Below are 19,404 nucleotides of genomic sequence, written 5' to 3'. Positions count from 1 at the left end.
TAGATTGATATATAATTTTTAATATATATTAATAATAGAGAAACTAAAAAAAGAGAAATAAACAATAAAAAGACACTTTAGGAGGCAAGGCCTCACACCAAGCATATCAGCATAAGACTAAAGTTCACATAGTATCAGCTATTATAGAGTTCCAGATACATCATAAGAACAAAAGATACAATGAAGAACAATAGAAGAAGGCAAAGCTAGTGCATCAGGTGTGAGTATGACTGAGTCCATGTGGTCCACCCTTTTAGGCCTTCTATTCAAACAATACCCATTTTATCCTGAATCTAATCAAGCATAAGGATCTTATTAGAAGCTTTTTTATATATTTTAATCTCTTGGTTAAGCTTCTTGACCACAACTTCAAAGGTATCAAGGTTCTCAATTATCCTACTCTAATCATATCTATTCTTTATCTTGAACACAGACATTGTCGAATGGCAAACTTAAATAATCTTTTGAGCCTCTCATGATCTATCATTAAGGTGACTATAACCTATGAAGAGATTTTAAAATAAGCGAGTCTTTGAAAAGACTCAATAAGGGTTCTCGCATTATTTTGATACCTGTCTTCATTTTTTATTTTCCAAATCTGCCTCCTTGTTTAAACCAAAAATATAACCATTGATAATTTTAAGTATAGAAACATCATTTGGATAAGATATGCCAAAAGGTGTCCAAATTTATTTAGCAATACTACAATTACACATATTATCTGACATCCTAAAAATATTACACAATTCCTACAAATATTATACAATTCTGTACCATTATGGTCTTTTCTAAGAGGCAGCCAATCCAACATCACAAGACATTTGAAATAGTTGATTTTGTGGTCAACAGGGTTCTTCCAAAGAATTTTAAAGAATTTCTTCTAGTCACTATCATCAAGGTCAGTATACCAAAGGTTATTGACATGACTAATAATGTTGTTATAATAGGACAAAACATTGTAGATGTTCTTGGCTTTAATGCTAGTAATCAAAGTACCATTAGGCCACTTCATATCAAGAAATCTATGGGAGTCAACATGGAAAATGGTGGGAAGATACTTGCAAGCTTTAATAATCATATTATAAGTCTTGTTTTGGGAAAGGGGAATCTTTTAATCAACTCTAAGATTTTCCCAACTTATAAGCTTATCATTTTTAAATAGGTTTATAAGTTGAGAAATTCCCAAGCCAGTCCAAGACCTAGTCAAGCATCCTTGGGAAAGAGCAAGGGGCTTACAAAAAATATTGAGGTTCCACCAAATGGATTTCTCAGCATAAAGAAACTTATTATCATGAAAGGATATGGTTGGGAGGAACATCCTAACATGTTCCCAAGCCTTCCAAATGGATCTGAAAATAGTTGAACCATGCACAGTAATAGGGAAATTCCCCTCAATAAGATCTCCAAGAGGGAGATTCTTCCAATTCTTTTCATTTTTAGGAATGACACATTGGATATTATTCCTAACCAAGATCTTCCATTTCTCATACCCTTCAAGAGAGTGAAATATCCATTTGGTTGCAAGGGCAATCCCTTACAACCTTAAATCCTTAAGCCTGAGCCCCTTGAAGAGTTTATCTATGTGACACCAACCCCATTTGATAGAGTGCATCTTCTTATTTCCTTTACCATCATACAAAAGAAAGTTTCTGATGGATTTTTGGATTTTCATAATTTGGTAATTGCTAAACATCCAAATGGAGGAGTAGTAAATGTTGTAAGAGGAAAGAATCTTCTAGTAGACCTAAACTCTTCCAGCCAAGGAGAGAGATCTATTATGCCATTTGGAAAGCTTGGTATTCATTTTATCTTTTATCCACAACCACATCTCCTTAAGTGAGTGCTCCATAGAAAATGGTATGCCAAGATAACGTACAATTTTTTGAGTACCCTCCCATTGAAAGCCATATTTAATAATCCAATCCAGTGGCTGGTTATCCCAACCCAACAAAATTTATTTGGCTTGAGATAATCGAGCACCAAAAATGGAGCAGAAAAGGTTAACCTTACTGTGCATATTTTCAAATTTAACTTCATTGCAATCAAAAAATAGAGTAATATCATCTGTAATTTGATAATGGATAAGATCAAAGTTATCCAAAAAAGTTATACCTTTAACATAAGGATAAAGAGAGTTATTTTTAATAATATAAGAGAACATGTCTGAGGAAATCACAAAGAGGGAAGGGGAAAGGGGGCACCCTTGCCTAATGGAACTACTAAGCAAAAAAGAAGGTGAGAAGGAGCCATTAATATCAATTTAGGTAGAATCATCCTTGAGAAAAACCTTTATCTTGTAGTTGAAGGAAGGGAGAAAGCCAAAGGCCTCTAGCATCATAAGAATAAAATCCCACTCAACTCTATCATAATCCTGTTCAAAGTCTAGAAGAAACATGGCTTCCTTTTGATTAGAATTCTTGTCAAGATATATATCAAGTTTTCTAATATATATTTTCCCTTAATGAAACTAGTTTGGGTGGAACAAATCTAATTGGGGAGGATGCCCTTGAGTCTAAAGGCTAATATTTTACAAAGGATCTTCTATGAAACATTAAGAAGGGTGATGGGCCTCTGGTTTTTTAGGAGGGCCTTATCCCCATCTTTAGGGATTAACTTAATGATTCCATGGTTAATGCAACTACCCCTGGAACCTTTATTGAAATCTTGAACATAGATATCATTAAGATCACTACAGATTCAACTAGTATTAGCTTTATAAAATTCAATGGGAAGACCATAAAGTGTTGGGGCCTTGTTGTTCTTTAAAACAAAGATATATTTATGGGTATGTGTAGGATCATGGTGTACCAAAAAGTGGGGATGTGAAAAAAATAGAGTTTGAAAATGTCTAAAATCGTTTCAAAATCCACTCTGACTTTTATCCACCCATCCTAATGCCAAAGCTAATAACTTAGGACAAAGCCTTTTTGGGTATCCAACTTAAAATTAGATATTTTATATTATATAGGGTATCCAATATTATATCGGGTACCTGAAACCTGTAACATAGATTTATAAATTAAAAAATTGAGAGCTCGTTTCACATTGGATTTTTGGTTGTTTGAGTGTTTACCTCCATTCGAGTATCAGATTTTGGAACATATATATGATAAAGGTATTATTTTTGTTTTTTAAAATATTTTTAATGAATATTATTATAAATTAGTTATTTTTAATTGAATTTTTTCAAAAATAGGGTTTTTAAATATGAATTATTGAAATTTGGATTGTTTTTAATAGAAATTATGTTTTGCAAATTAATAGGTATGGCTAACCCAAATGATAATACTAAGGAAAGAAACAATATTCCTTGTAACCCTCCACCAAATCATCTAGTACCCCCTCAAAACCGTCCACCAAATGATCCCCTACCCCCTGAAAACCCTCCTTGAATTGAAGATTTGATATTTAAAAATCTCATTGAACTGAGGATTTTGCAAACCACATATAATACTATACATACATTTGTTCCCATGTTATCCATGTTAAACACCATAGTGGATAATATTGAAACACATAGCAATGGAAAAAAAACTACTCTTTATTGGCATGACCAAGTGCATGCCATGTTTGATAATAGGTTAGACCATGATGAGGTTGTGGCCCTAAATATAACTAAAGATGATATGGTTAGCCTTTTTGTGGACCCAAGAACTAGTAAACAAGTAGAATGTCCAAAGTCCAAACTACCAATTAATTGGTGCACAAATGAGGCTATGCATGTGAATTTTTGGGATTGTTGGTGGATGGTTCTTGAGATCCTTCTACACAGCAATTTAGAGGTGCCATTTTATTTCATTATAAAACTGTGTTCCAAATTTGTGTTGGGCCTTAAGGTAAACTATTAGATTATGAAGGCCAACATGGGTGTAGGAGGAGGAGCTCCTTAAGATAGACCCTTTGCCCAGTGGAAGAAAGTTGACACTTTTTTCCTCCCTACTGATGTCTCCCCCCATCCTCAAGTGAAACATCCTAATATCATTTTAGAGGCCAGCTCTTTCACTATTAGAGCCATCCATAGATTGAGTAGCCTATTGATATACTAGGCTAGGTTAGTGTTGCATCCCTATGTTTATGATGTCGGGGGGAGTTCATTATCAATGAGCTCATCACATGTTTGTGTGCCCCATACTTGCATAATGTGCAAGAATATTTTTTTGGGTCCTATAGGTGATCTTTCTGAGTATCAACTTGTATTTGAGGAGGATGGGCTAGATGCACATACAAAGGCTACACACCTTGACATGAGATATGAGGGGCATGTAGAGGTTGTTATGACATATGCCATTTAAATTTAATCGTTATAATCGAGTAATTTTAATTTTAACCCATACTAACTTATACATGTATGTGATCTTCATTCATATTTAGTTGATGACTGAGGAGGAGCTTAGATAGGTTGACAATGTCATGCTCTCAGCTATTTCATTTGGCCTTGAGACATCTATGGTACATTATGTGGTTTTCTCATTATTTTTTCTATTTTACTTTGGAGCATATATGGTTTCTAATCTTTCTTTTCTCTTGTAGGTATCACCTATTAGTGGGGGGTGGAGTGCAGGGGATGGGGCACAATCCATTGACAAGGGAAAGGTAATTAGGTGCTTTTAAAGTGATTAAATATCAATGCATTCTTGTAAAATGTTTGTGGTAATGAAATTTAATTACATTCTTTATTGTATAAGGTGTGGCTACTGTGATGAGTCTTTGTAGATTCCATGTCCCAGACCCTCTAGCATTTCCACTCATAGTGAAAGCTCCATTGTATGTATAGGTATTATTTATTATTTATTTTCCTTGTTTTAATAAATAAATTCAAAAATGAGTTTTTTGATATTAATAACTAGTATTTTTTATCTCATAGGAAACACCTAGTGCATAGTGTTGGGACTAAAAATTGCATGCTTTGTTTTTAGTCACATTTTGAAAATTTGATAATTCAAGCCCCCCATATGTTGGAAGAGTTGTTGTGTTTTTTGTAGCTTATTCCTACGCTAGAGTAGGAACACGCCAAGGGACTACAACAATAGAAGAACAGGTGGTGGAGGAAAATTGAGCACTTGTGCTGCTACTCATCCTCCGTGAGGAGGTGTTGGAGGGACTTCCCTTGATAGTGCTTTTAACACTTATGGTAAGCAACATAATGGACCTGGTGATCAGTCTAGAGGAAATCTGAATGTAGGGGTTTCACATTCAAATGCTTATGCCAAAGTTTAGGATGGTGGTATTACACAAAAGCAATAAATGGGATCAACATTAGCAACTTCAGAGCAAAGCATGGCATGAATAAGAGACAATTGAAGGATGCCTTTCAAACCCTTTATCCCACATTATGCGTGGGTGGATTTTTAATTGTTTTTTAAATATGTTTGCACTCAATGGACTTAATATCAATAAGACAAGCACTTTTGAAGCACAAGCTTGGCTTATGGGACCCGCTCGACTAGGTTGGTGGCAGAGTCAACTCTATTTTGACCTGTAAGAGTAGAGAGAAATATTGGAGGCTTTATAGGGTTACGACCACTGTAGGGTCGGGAGACAGATTTCAAAGGTCCACACTCTTACGGGGAGGCCCAATTGCATATGGTCATAAGGAAAAATTTGGATGTCCCCAGTGGTATGCTAGCATATGGGCGTAAAACAAATATTAAAGTGCTACGGATTCACGGGAGCGTAAGCACGTAAAGAAAATTTCAAAGGGTTGTGGAGCTACGAGAAAGGCTAAGCTATGAGAGTGTAAAGTAGTGTATAAGCATGAATGAAATTTTGAAGGGGCTCGGTCTGATGCTAAGGTCGTAAAGACATAAAGGAAATTGGCCCCGTATGGGCATGAAGGTAAAGTGATAGACATTCTGACCATATGCCAAAGTGATGACCTCGTATGAACATAATTAAACTTCTAAAGCTCTCCAGTCTTATGCTTGAGCGAATGATTTTAAATCAAAAATTGAAAGCCTCTGATGATACGCTAAAGAGGTGAATGTAAGAGCATAAGAAATTTTTTTAAGACCTCCAGTGTTATGCTCAAACTCAAGGTCATAAAAGCATAAAGAGGCCTAGATCATAAGAGCAGAGGATGAATTTTTAGAGGTCTCGATGTTACAGGAAAGGCTTTTACCATGAGAATGTAAAGGGTAGCATTCAGCATGAGGTTGCAAAGTAAAATTTGCATGTTCTTGGGTCTACGGGTTATGAAAAAGACAAGTAAAATATTCAAGCAGCATATGAACGTAAGGAAAAAATTGGAAGCTCACAGTGCTATGGGAGATGGATGTTGGAATAAAAGGGTTAATTAATTAATTAGTTTTTTCAAAGGTCATAGGCAATCAGGATCCGACACATGGTGATAGCAGATTGAGGAAGACAAAAAAGTGAATATCAAATTGAAATTTAGATGATTTCAAACACATGAAATGAAAATTTAAATGAATTTGAGTTTTTATATAGTTTAAACTATATACCTTTTTAAAAATTTCATTTTAAATGTTCTGATTCAGTCATGGAGGCCTCTTTTTCAAATTGCCATAATAGGGGTTTTTTTTTATCAGAAATAGGCAATGTAGTATACTATTGGAACTAGGAGAATCCAAATTTTTTGAATTTGGGATCAAATTTTGCATAGGTCATTGCGGGTTCATTCTATAAGTAGATTTTCAATTTTTATAGGCATTTTCAGTGCAATGACTGGTTTTCATTATGAAGCATCAGAGTCTATTACAGAGTTGTTTGGAAGGCCTACTAAGGTCTGAATATGAAGAAAATTAGGTGTAGAAGATTTTCATGGCTTTTAGAAGTCATTTTTTAAAATTGATTTTCATTTTCACCATAAGTAAAAATCAAGAATCAAATCAGTCATTTGTTCAATCATACTTTCAGATATTTGATGCTTTTGGAGCCATAACTGAAAAGGATTTGATTCACCAGTTGAGGAGAGCAGAAAGAGGTTGTTCAGTTGCTAAGAGAGGGAATTTCAAGTGGATAGATGTTAGTTGTATATTAGATCTAGGAATTCACCTTTTTCTATATCTTTATTTCTCTCATCTTTTGTAGGTGTTGGAAATTTTGGAAAGTCTCTGGGATGAAAAAAACTTAGCAAAATTGGCCTTGGAATTGATGAAGTTTGAGTGAAAGACCTGGGATGTGCTGGTTCCAAACCATGAAGCTTTGCTTTGGCTACAATACCCCCTTCCCATCCCATCAGCTTCTCATTCCCACCAATTTCTCTCTAGTATGACAACATTTATTATTATATAGTCTAGTTTATTAGGTAGCTTGTGAGTTAATTTCCTACATTTTCATGTATTGTTTCAAGGAAACCAATACAAAGAACAGCAAATGTGAGTTTCAGTTTGAATCTTGTCTCCATTTTTAGTAAGTTGTAATGTTTTATGATCTTTGAACAAAGAGCCCAGGTCATAGTTGTAGTCCTTTAAGGTTGTATGTTGTTTCATTGTCACTGATAATTCATAGAGTTGTGTAAATGCTTCATAGATTCAACAGGGTTGGAGATTTACTGAGAAGGATCTTAGGTAAGAATGAGATTTAAGTTGAATATTGATGTGTATTTACAAGGTAAATAGATAGATCATATATCTGAATATATAAATCAGTATCAGATATCTAAAATGCATGAGGGAGATTCATAAGTTTGCCCAATGGATCAGGCGTTGATTAGATACATGGTCATTAAGATGTGGATTCATGCTTGGTTTTCATCCACTTTCCCCCCCCACATAAAATCAAATCAAATTCAAATCATCTTTACATTTTATGTTGAAGAGCTAGAATGGTCAAACCCTCACTCAGCTTGTGCATTCCATAGATTTTCATTCAACTATTGTAGATCTCTATTATTGCATTAAGTCATTAGGAGATATAAGGGGTTTCAATCTGCTTAATTGATTCAGGGATATGTTTTTGCATTGGTACGGTATCATTTGAATCTAAGGTCTGCCCACCTAGGTTTAGCAGAGCCTGAAGTAAAAGAAGGGTCATGCCTTATAGTTGGCCTGGTGTTTGAAGTGGGACATTGAAAATGGGAGTTAGCTGCCCCTAGATATGTCATGTTCTCATGGGGATAATTGAAAACCCTCCATAATTTTCAAACACCAACACATAGGAGGCTAGACGTCAGATTTTTGTATCTTTTCTCACAAAGACATTATATCTAGAGGAGGACTTGACAAACATAAGTTGTAGTCTGAATTCTTAATTATATGCTATAAATTTAGTATTCTATGAATTATAATGTTATAGTTTAAGTTGTAGATCCATCTAAAAAAATTACTTGAACATATACATGCCACAATCAATGAGGTTCAAGCATCGCCGAGGACATATAAGAGGACTCTTGACCAATGCAGGAGGTCGACGAGAGAGGTATTTATGATGAAAGTTTAAGACTATAAATATTCATTAAAAAAGGGATCATTATGCATTTGAGTAATTCAATTCTAGATACATCAAATCATATAAATTTAGTAGTCTAACTTTGGGTTTTCCTTTTTTGTTCATGTATGCGGCATCTAATCCATCTAGTGCAGCGAAGAGACTGCATTTTGATCATCCACCAGTAGCATAGGATAGTATATTTGTCATAGGATGCATCATGAGATATTTTGAGATGGCATATGCCACATTGTATACATAAACATTGATATTATACATATTTTGATGGCATGGTCAGCCACATTTTGTATATGGATCTATATATTTTAATATATATTTACATAATTTATCTATGGATAAATGAACCTTGATATATATTTGTGTAATTTTTCTATGGATACATGTATTTTGATATATATTTTTATCATTTTTTGGCTAGAAAAAGGGTCTCAGTAGTGTTCACTTGCCCATCTAGAGCTAATGGCACTGACAATTTGATGCCAAGATCAATGGTTTCAAAGTTATGCTGTGATGCACCTATGAACTGATGCACATTGCATGTTTTGGCATTGAGCGAGATCATTGTGCTGAATCCAAATAGAATGTAATCTCTCAAAAATGGGATAGGTTATTTTAGGCCTTTCCATAATTTTCCTATAGAATTTGACATTTTATCAATAACCCTCATGAGTTCTGAGTTACAACCCTTGAAAGATTGACCTTGAAATGCACTTAGAGCACCTTGGAGACTCTTCGGTATGGGGTAGCCGTGAACAATGGAGGCTCTTTGCAGCCAAAAAAAGGGTGTCACTAGGGTTCACCTTTCCATTCAAAGCTAATGGTGCTGACGATTTGATGCTAAGATCAATGGTTTTAAAGTTACACTATCATGCACCTATGAACTAAGGTACAATACGAGTTCTGGCATCGAGCGAGATTGTTGTGCCGAATCCAAATGGAATGTGATCTCTCAAAAATTTAAAGCTTATTTTAGGTCTTGGTATGACCATTCTATAGCATTTTGCATTTCATCAATAGCCCTTATGAGCTTGGAGCTAAGACCCTTCGAAGATTGACCTCAAGATGCTCTTATAGCACCTTGGAGACTCTTCGATATGAGGTGGCCACAAATGATGGAAGCTATCTATGGCTAGACCAAGGTTGTAACTAGGATTCACCCAACAATCTAGAACTAAGGGTGTTGACAATTCAATGCCAAGATCGGTGGTTTCAAATTTATGTTGTGATGCACCTATGAATGAGGCACACTGCAACTTTTGGCATTGAGTAAGATCGTTGTACCAAATCCAAATGGAATGTGATCTCTCAAAAATGAGATATTTTATTTTAGGTCCCATCTTCTTGCATTCAATGTTTCATCTATAGCCCTCATGAGCTCTGAGTTATGACCCTCAGAAGATCAATCTCGAGACATACTTAGAGCACCTTGGAGACTCTTTAGTACAGGGTGACCATGAACGATGGAGGCTCTCCATGGAAAAAAAAAAGGGTGTAACTAGGGTTTACCCTCCCATACAAAGCTAATGGTGTTGATGCTTCGATTCCAAGATTAGTGGTTTCAAAGTTATTGTATGATGCACATATGAACTGAGGCACACTACAAGTTTTGGCATCGAGTGAGATCGTTGTGCTGAATCCAAATGGAATGTGATCTCTCAAAAATGAGATATTTTACTATATGCCTTGGCATGACTATCTTGTACCATTCAACATTTCATTTATAGCCCTCACAAGCTCTAAGTTACGACCCTCAAAAGATCAACCTCAAAATGCACTTAGAGCACCTTGGAGACTCTTTGCTACAAGGTGGTTGTGAACAAGGGTGTCACTAAGCTTCACCAACCCATCCAGACCTAATGGTAGTGATGATTTGATACCAAGATAAGCAGTTTCAAAGTTATGCTATGATGCACTTATTAAATGAGGCACATTGTGAGTTTTGGCATATAGTGAGATCGCTATGCCAAATCCAAATGGAATGTGATCTCTCAAAAGTTAGATATGTTATTTTAGGCTTTGACATGATCATCTTGCATCATTTTATGTTTCATTGATAGCCCTCATGAGCTCCAAGTTATGACCCTTAGAAGATCAACCTCAAAACACACTTAGAGCACCTTAGAGATTCTTTGATATGCGGTGGCCATGAACAATAGAGGCTCTCCATAGCCATAAAAAGGTTGTCACTAAGGTTCACCTACCCATCTAGAGCTAATGGTGCTAACGATTAGATGCCAAGATCAGTGGTTTTAGAGTTACGTTGTGATGCACCTATGAACTGAGGCACACTGTGAGTTTTGACATCAAGTGAGATCGCTATGTCGAATCAAAAAAGAATGTGATCTCTCAAAAATGAGATAATTTATTTTAGACCTTAGTATGACTATCCTATAGCATTTGACATTTCATCGATAGCCCTATGAGCTCTAAGTTACGACCCTAAGAAGATCGACCCTGAGGCACACTTAGAGCACCTTGGAGACTCTTCGATACAGGGTGGCTATGAATGATGGAGGCTCTTTGTGGCTCAAAAAAGGGTGTTAGTAGGGTTTACCCACCCATCCAAAGCTAATTTCATTAAAAATTTGATGGTATGATTAGATGTTTCAAAGTTATGCTATGATGCACCTATGAACTAAGGCACACTACGAATTTTGGCATCGAGCGAGATCATTATGCGAAATCCAAATAGGATGTGATCTCTCAAAAATTTGATAGGGTATTATAGGCCTTAGCATGACTGTCCTATAGGATTTTACATTTCATTGATAGCCCTCATGAACTCTGAGTTATGACCCTTGGAATATCATCCTTGAAATGCACTTAGAGCACCATGGAGACTTTTCAATACGGGGTGGTCGTGAACAATGGAGGTGCACCGTGGCTGGAACAAGTGTATCATTAGGGTTAGTATTAAGTAAAAACATTATGTTTTACCTCTCTTGAAAGTTTTTGGCTTTGGACACAATGCAAGTTTGGTGCTAGTATGTATTAAAATCATCATTTTTTTAGTCCCTCCACATAAATTGCATTAAGTAAAATCATCTTTGTTTCATTATTATTACATCAATACACAACTACAAAAAATCATAGTGTCATGAATAGTAGTGTCAAAAATAGAATAGATTTTTCCTCATTCTGCTCCTAATTTAGTTTTTTATTGTCATACATGGCTACTCTTCATGATGTACCTACATTCCAATATCATAAAAAAATTAGTAACTTATTTTATTAAACAAGATAATCATCGATTCACCAAATCATTATGAACAAAATAACACAAGAAGTAAATATACCTAGTCGATTGTTTGAATAGGGTCCTCTCTCTATTTTATAGTCTCTAATGGAGCTTCATGATCAGCATTAGTTATAGTAAAAAAATTATTTACTTTTGTTCTTCCTTGATGCTTCAACAACTTCACATTTGTTGCCATAATAAGATGTGAATATATGAGAATTTTTTTGTGCTTCTGATAATCTTTGAATGTAGGAATTCAATTCTTTCTAAGCATGTATGTCTGTAGTCATGTTCCAACAACAACCACTAAACTAGTAGGATATGTGAATCCTTCATCATCTGTGATTAGTTGTGAACTATTTTGTTTACCTCTTACACAATGTGCTAACCAATAATCTAATTTCTCATGATTCCCCTGTGGTGTAACCCATGCAAAGACATGTCATGCCTGAAGAAGATTTGATAGATGGTTATGCTCAAGTGAACTTTCAATGTCATAATTTATGATAGATGGCATGATAGAAAATGGAGTAAGATATTGTGGAGCCCATGTGTCTACCCACTCACTCAACTAACAGTGATGCCAATCACACTGAAAACAACTAGGACAAAAGCAAGCTAGCTGTCATGTCCGAATGGTCCATGTACAAGAATTAGAGCTCTGAAATGAATTCATTTTTGATGAGTCTCTCACTATAGCACAATCTGATCTATCACCTACGTACCCTTCCTTAACCAACCAAAAGAACCTATGTACTACTGAAACAAGAGTCCCCCTAGGCTATGATAATGCTGAACTAAACCAATCAATAATGCTACAAGCATCAAGAAGCTCTGCTCCTAAAATCTTCAATTTCTCCTTAACTAGAGCTCTCTTCACACATGTCCCTACTCCATTATGTTTCCCTTTCCCATGGCCAAAATCAAAAAAGCTCCAAATACAAGACACCCCCCTCTCTATGTATATCTTACACAACCAATAAAACATGAAAGCATTCTTGAATTGACCTATGCAATTATCTTAAAAAATGATATGTCTATCCATAGAAATTCCATGCTCCAATAAGAAATCAAAATCATTATCAAAAAAATGTTGCACAAACTTGTGAGATTGAGATCTATCATCAGTCATATAAAAATGGTACTCTCTAATAATCTTTCAATTATCTTTCACACTATCAGGGGCATGTCTATATGTTCTGTGGACAAAAATAGCAATTTGAATGGAGTTGTAATACTAATATTATGTCTCATTTTGAGGTTGCAATGTGTAGTTCTTAGCAAATTCAAAAACCCATATAATAGTGCTAATGGGAAAAGTCTCCTTACACATGCTAAATTTTTTATCCAACCACTAAAACCTATGACATGTCTTGCATACTTGTAGAAAATATTTGTCTTGAAATTTGAAATAAAACTAGCCATATTGATATCTTTTGCAACCAATTCACATCTAGAGCCCTCACCCCCAGTCTTCAATGTGTATTTCACCATTTCATATACCATTTTTTTTACTACTATCTTACCAAGATCTTGTTTGCACCCCTCATGGAAACATGTGTCAAGCTTGGATAAGCCACCACATTCTGAACACTTCTCATTTAAGCAAGCATTTCTACAAAAGAAGCAACCATAAAATCTTTGACATAAAAATTGATCTAGCAAGTCTCATGATGATTTTCAAAGACCACTAGCACCACAATTCTCCAACATTTAGTTTCTATGGAAAGTAGAACAGATGGAGTGTAATAGTTCATGGTGCATAGAAAACTCGACATGATATTTGCAACAACATGTATTTTGAATTTTAAGTGGCACACAATAAAATGGCTTCAAAGATTGAAAAGCCCTTTGTGATACATGCAATCTTGGATGACTCTCTTTAAATTCTTTGAACAACATAGTTTGACTTACCTCCAAATAATGTTTAGGATGTGGCGTGCAGTCTTTGATGCCAATTGTCAACTTTAACACATCTTTAGCATTGGGTGATACTCTTGAGCTAGAGTGCCAAAACTATGTAATTTATTCCTTCACATCATCAAATAGCTTCTTATCAAAACATGGAAGCCTCCCACTTCATTTTGAGTAGGATCATCAATTCTGTCTCATGTACTAAGTGCTCTTCTCAAAGTAGTATGATTTAGGTTCAAGTCAATGCAAGTTTGTCTCATATATCTACCCTTTCTCAAATGATGACTTACCAAAGAGGTTGTAATAACCCTTCAATTAGTGCTCTTATCCTTCTCCCTGCTATTTTTCCCAATGCTATTGAGAGAACTAAAAATATTCTTCACAACAATGGTATTTCTTTCCAATTTTTCATTGGAATGAATCTTCAATTTGGAAAGCATAGGTCTCATCTTTTGCATCTTTAATAAGTGTATAAAAAGTTGAAATTTCTCCACCACTGTCTTATTGTTGAAAAACATCTTATATAGTCTTGAAGCCCATAACTGAATGGTTCTTTCTGATTTTTTCCCTTCCAAATTGGTAATAATCGTTTATCAGTTTCAATTATCCATTTTGGTGTTATAGAACCTTCATGTCGATTATAATTAGGAGATATTTAACGTTCATGTGCATTGTCATTTTCAAAATTTTCATTCATGCAATTTACATTATGACATAGTAAAATTTCATTCCCCAAATTTTCATTCTCTAAATTTTCAATCTAGGCATTATCATTATCAATTGGTATATTTTCATTTTCCAAGTGTACATATTCATTATCTGACTCTATGATTTCACCTTCAATCAAAACATCATCAACTCAACTCACATTTAACATACCTTGTCTCTTCCTTCGATAATTTACCTTGTCTCTTTCCTTATATGTTGCAATGTATTTGTTCGATACCTTCATCTTGAATTTAGGATTTCGACGACTATTGCTCCCCATTGAAAAAAAAATATTGGATAACAAATCATACATTATAGAAACTTTTTCAATCATATGGGCCCCCAAAACTTAGTTTTCTCCAAATCCATGAAAAAGGCCTGTAAAAAATGTGATTGTTGAGTCTATAGTGATAGAATATTTTGGAAAAAGCAATATGCTAGTATTTTGAGTACTTGACCCCAAATTGGGTACCTGTAATGGATATCCAAATTTTGGAGGGAAGTTAAAATTTGAAAAGTGTGGGTTATGTGAACAAATTTAATTATTATATATGATTATTATATTATATTATATTGTATTATTATATTATATTATTATGAGTTTTACCCATTTGGTTGGTTCAAATGCATCGAAAGGGGTGCCCTAGGGGCCCTAGGACCCCTAGGTTCACCTATGACCACTTTCAACATATTTCATCACAACAAATGATGTATGCACTCTTTGAAATTTTTATTGAAGCCTTGCACTATCTCCTAGGAGATGAATCCATCTCACCTAAGATTTTTTGTCTCCTCCTACCTAATGGAGATGAAATTTCTAATGTGCAATTTGCTAATGATACTTCGATTCTATTTGAACTCACTGAAGATAATATGCATTATCTCATGGCTAAGATTGATATCTTTTACATAGCCTCAGGAAGAAAAATATCCATTGCTAAATCTATTATTTTGGGCTAGGAACCCAACCCACCTTAGTGGTGCACCAAATTTGAGATCAGATGGGGTGGTCTCAAACATATTGTTAGGTACCTCAGTATCCCCTTTGCGGTCAATCTGAACATTAACAATATGTGGTGCTGGGTTAAAGAGAAGATTAATATAAAGATTTCCAAATGGAAAAAGTTGTATCTTTCTTTGGTTGGCAGGATTCAGGTCTGTCAGAAGATTCTCTCCTCTTACTCTATTTATTTTTCTTTGGCCTAGTTAATTAATGTCAATCAATTTGAATTCTTGTAAAAAATTACTAGAGATTTTTTGTGGTTGGATGGTAAAGGAACTTCTAAAGCCCATGTTGTTAAATGGGAATGGTTCACTAAAAGCAAGGTCATGGGGGAGCTTGGACTTAAAGATCTAAGAAAGTAAGGCATTGCTTTGGCAGTAAAATAGATTGCTAAAGCCACTCTTGGAGAGGAACCCTAGAAGATTCTTGTAAGAAATAATTTAACCCATGGCCATCCCTATGGAGCCAAATTCTAGAATAATTGGGATGCTCTAGATTTTCTTGCACTTGATTGCAAATCTATAGTTGAAGGATCTGTGGTTTTTAAGGCTATTTGGAAAAGCTGGGGTAAAATTAGACCCCTTTTGGGAACCATTAATAGGACTGAACAAGACAACATTTGGTGTGGTTTTTGTTCTATTTGGTGGAATCTTCAAAGAAAAGGAAAACCACTTTCCTTAGTGCAGGGCTATTTAGCAAAATGTTGGTCCAAGGTAGACATTAATACTTTTAGAGATGTTTTCAAAAATAATAAATTGTTGGAGTGGGCAGAGTTGAAATTTAGATTCAATTTATTAGACTCCTATAGAAAAACTTACGTTATGATTTATAAAGCTCTTGAAGCCTCTAGTGTTAGAAAAGCTTGTTGCTCAGCTGACTCTTGCCAATTTCACATTAGGTGGCTAGATTCCTCCCTTCTTCATCTAGTCAAAGCTAAAGTTGTTTATGACTTGCTTTCTTCTAGACCTGTAGTGCTTAACCACCTAAATGTTGTTTGGAATCTCTTGTTTTCCCAGCCTAAATGGTAGAAGATCCTGAGTAAACTTTGGGCCAGACCTATTGAACCCAAGATTAACTACTTTCTTTGGTAGTTGCTTATTCATAAACTGCCCTTCCCCAAACCTAGTGGTGATCCTAACCCTTGCTGTCTTTGTACCCATCTTGAGTCCATTATTCATGTCTTCCTTGAGTGCCCCTTTGGTTCTGGAGTTTGGAAATTATTTGGGTTTTGTTTGGGCCTTAACTTATCTATTTTAAATGTTATATATGGTAAAATCTATTATGGCTGTAAGAAATTAAATGTGTTTTGGTATTTTCTTTCTTCTATTTTGCTCTAGTATATTTGGAAATCTAGGAATAATAAGATTTTTGAGGGGGTTGATTGTATCCTTACAGAGTCTCTAAGGAGACTCATAGCCACTAATATTTCCTTGCAAGTAATAGCAATCTTCAAGCTTAAGGAGGATCAGTTTCAAGATTTTTTGAAAGAAGGAAAAGCTACCTTGTCAAAGGAGGACGTCTTTTATGGATATACCACCCTTAAAGAGAAGGGCAAAGGAAGTGTTACTAGTTTGGTAGAGGATGATTTCAACATTCCTCTAGCTTAGATTCTAAAGAAGATCAGAAAGGATGGACTATGGAAACCCCTCTCTGAGGATCCAGTTCCTACTACCTCCTTCATGCCTTCTCTAGTGATGTTTACCACCTCAGAGTTGAGTGAAGAAGAAAGTGGTTAATTTTGTGTTGTAATTTGATGTTGTAATTTAGCTTTCTATTCATTGATACTTGATGCTTCATTTGGGACAGTCTTTGTAATAACTTACTAATTCATCTGTTGCAGCCTTAGTGCTATTTTTTGGTTTGGGTATTTTAGATTTATGGATTGATAGCATCCTACTCTTATTAAACTTTGGTTGTTTCTCTTTTTGACTTCTTGATATGCAATAGTAAATAATTTTATTAAAACAAGATAAAATATTATTAAATTGACAAATTTAAATAAATTTAACAACAAAAAAACAAATTAATTCATCTTTAAAAACTTCAAGAATTAAATTAAATTAAGCTATTGTATTAATTTTTTCTATAAAATTTGAAGAAAAGAGATTGGAAAAGAAATATTCCAGAATGTATATCTTATATTTCATTGTTTTCACATTTCAAAAGATATGGAGAAATTAATATGCCTTGTCATTGCATTGCATGGTAATGAATTTTTTATCAGTATAGTACAGCTCGGTGCAAGTAGGCTGTTAGAGGTAAATGACACTAGCTATCAACCAATGCAAAATTTCATCTATTTATCCAATGCCCATGGGAAGTACATAATTCTCCTTCCAAGCTTAGAAGTGCTCTACATATATTACATTGTCTATGCATACTAATATATTCCTTCTTTGTTTCACATATTAACTATTGATCGCACGTTTGGGTGCAATGGGTGTGTCAAAGTGTACTAGTATTTTATAGATTAAAAATGGAAGTATTTTGTGGTTTTATTTTTTTGTGAAAATTTTATTGTTGTTTGTTGGGTGGCATGATTGAAATAAGAAATACATTTGTATGGGGAAATAAATAATGTATTTATAAAAATACATAATAAGTTGTTGATATATAGTATATATATAAAAATAAAGAATAAGTTGTAGACATGTTATGTTTTTTACAATATTCATATTTTTTTTTGTTCATTTACTTTGTGTTTTCTGGAGAGTCGTGGGTCCAAGCATATTGAACCAATAGAAGGCCTATTACAAGATTTGTATTGGGTGGAATGTACAATTGGTTTGGGTCCATGTTGGTACTTGTTCTTCAAAAATTATTTTGAGTCATTAGAGGGAAGGCTAAATATGTGCCTTGTGGGCCCTATCTTCATACAACTTGTTGGTTCCATAGGGTGTTGGAGTTGACAACAAACTATGGTTCCATAGGGTGTTGGAGTAGGCTGAAAATTGTATATGGTAGATACATCTATGGTAGTGTAGGTCTTGTAGACCAATTGTATTAGCCTATGGCATGTGAAGCATCTTTTCAACCCACAAATATCTTGTTTCTTGTAGGAGACTAGTGTTGATATTGACACTGGTTAGAAACATATTTCAATTTGTATATGGTGTATTTCCTATTGAGTGCACATTGTACAAGTTCATATTTGTAGGGTTTTATATGTTATTAGTTCTTTTGGTATAAGGATCATTTGGGTTTTATATGTTATTAGTCTAGTTTTTGGTGTAAGGAGCATTTTTCTACTATTTCAATAGACATTTCTTCTTGTTGGAGGTTGTGAAGGTCCATGTGTTTGAAGAAGTCATTGGTTGCAAGTCTTCTTACATGTTCAAAGAAGTCGCTAGTCACAAGTGTTCTTATGTGTTACATATATTTGTATACCAGAATATGGTGAGCAGTTAGTTGTAGTAGAGGAAAATTGTAGTAGAATACAGTAGTATTAAAATGGAAATGTATATTTTCATTAAAAGGGAGTCCCATTCGAGAAAAGCTATGGTTGTTAGTACTCGCTATTGGTGCCCAAATTAGCAAATTAGGTTTCCTATGGAATGATGATCCAATTATGGGAAATCCAATAGAAATTTTCCAATTGATAGGTCCCACTCCAAATGAATGTGAGCCTCATATCCTAGAGGCTTTTTAGAGTAGATAACTTGGGGGACTTGGGTGTTTAGGAAATTGATTAAGAAGTTGATAAATTATATTTGATGGTATGATATGGGAATGTATGATGGATTGATTATCTTTGTTACTTGGACATGTGTCCTTTCTAAAATCAACATGAAAACTCAAGAGTATGTGTAGGATTATGGTCAACCAAACTATGCTCTTAAGTGGCAATAAAAAAATAGCACTATCAAGGTTATGTCAACTTGACTTGCAATTTTCTACTTGTTATAAACTTTATATCAAAAAATTCAGAGAAACAAATCTCTGGAAAATTGAATTTAGTTTCTAAACCACAAGGCTTTATCTGAATATATATATATATATATTTGATTGGTCAAAATATTGAATTTTAATGCAATACTACAAAATTTTAAGGACAAGAATAAGAACTAGATGTATGTCTAACCACCTTAATCAAAATGAAATGATAATATTTCTAAATAATATTGTAGATAGA

This window comes from Cupressus sempervirens, chromosome 8, assembly GCF_028749045.1.
Source record: "Cupressus sempervirens isolate cs-2001-9-10 chromosome 8, ASM2874904v1, whole genome shotgun sequence".
Taxonomy (NCBI): Eukaryota; Viridiplantae; Streptophyta; class Pinopsida; order Cupressales; family Cupressaceae; genus Cupressus; species Cupressus sempervirens.
This window is presented reverse-complemented; position numbering follows the sequence as displayed.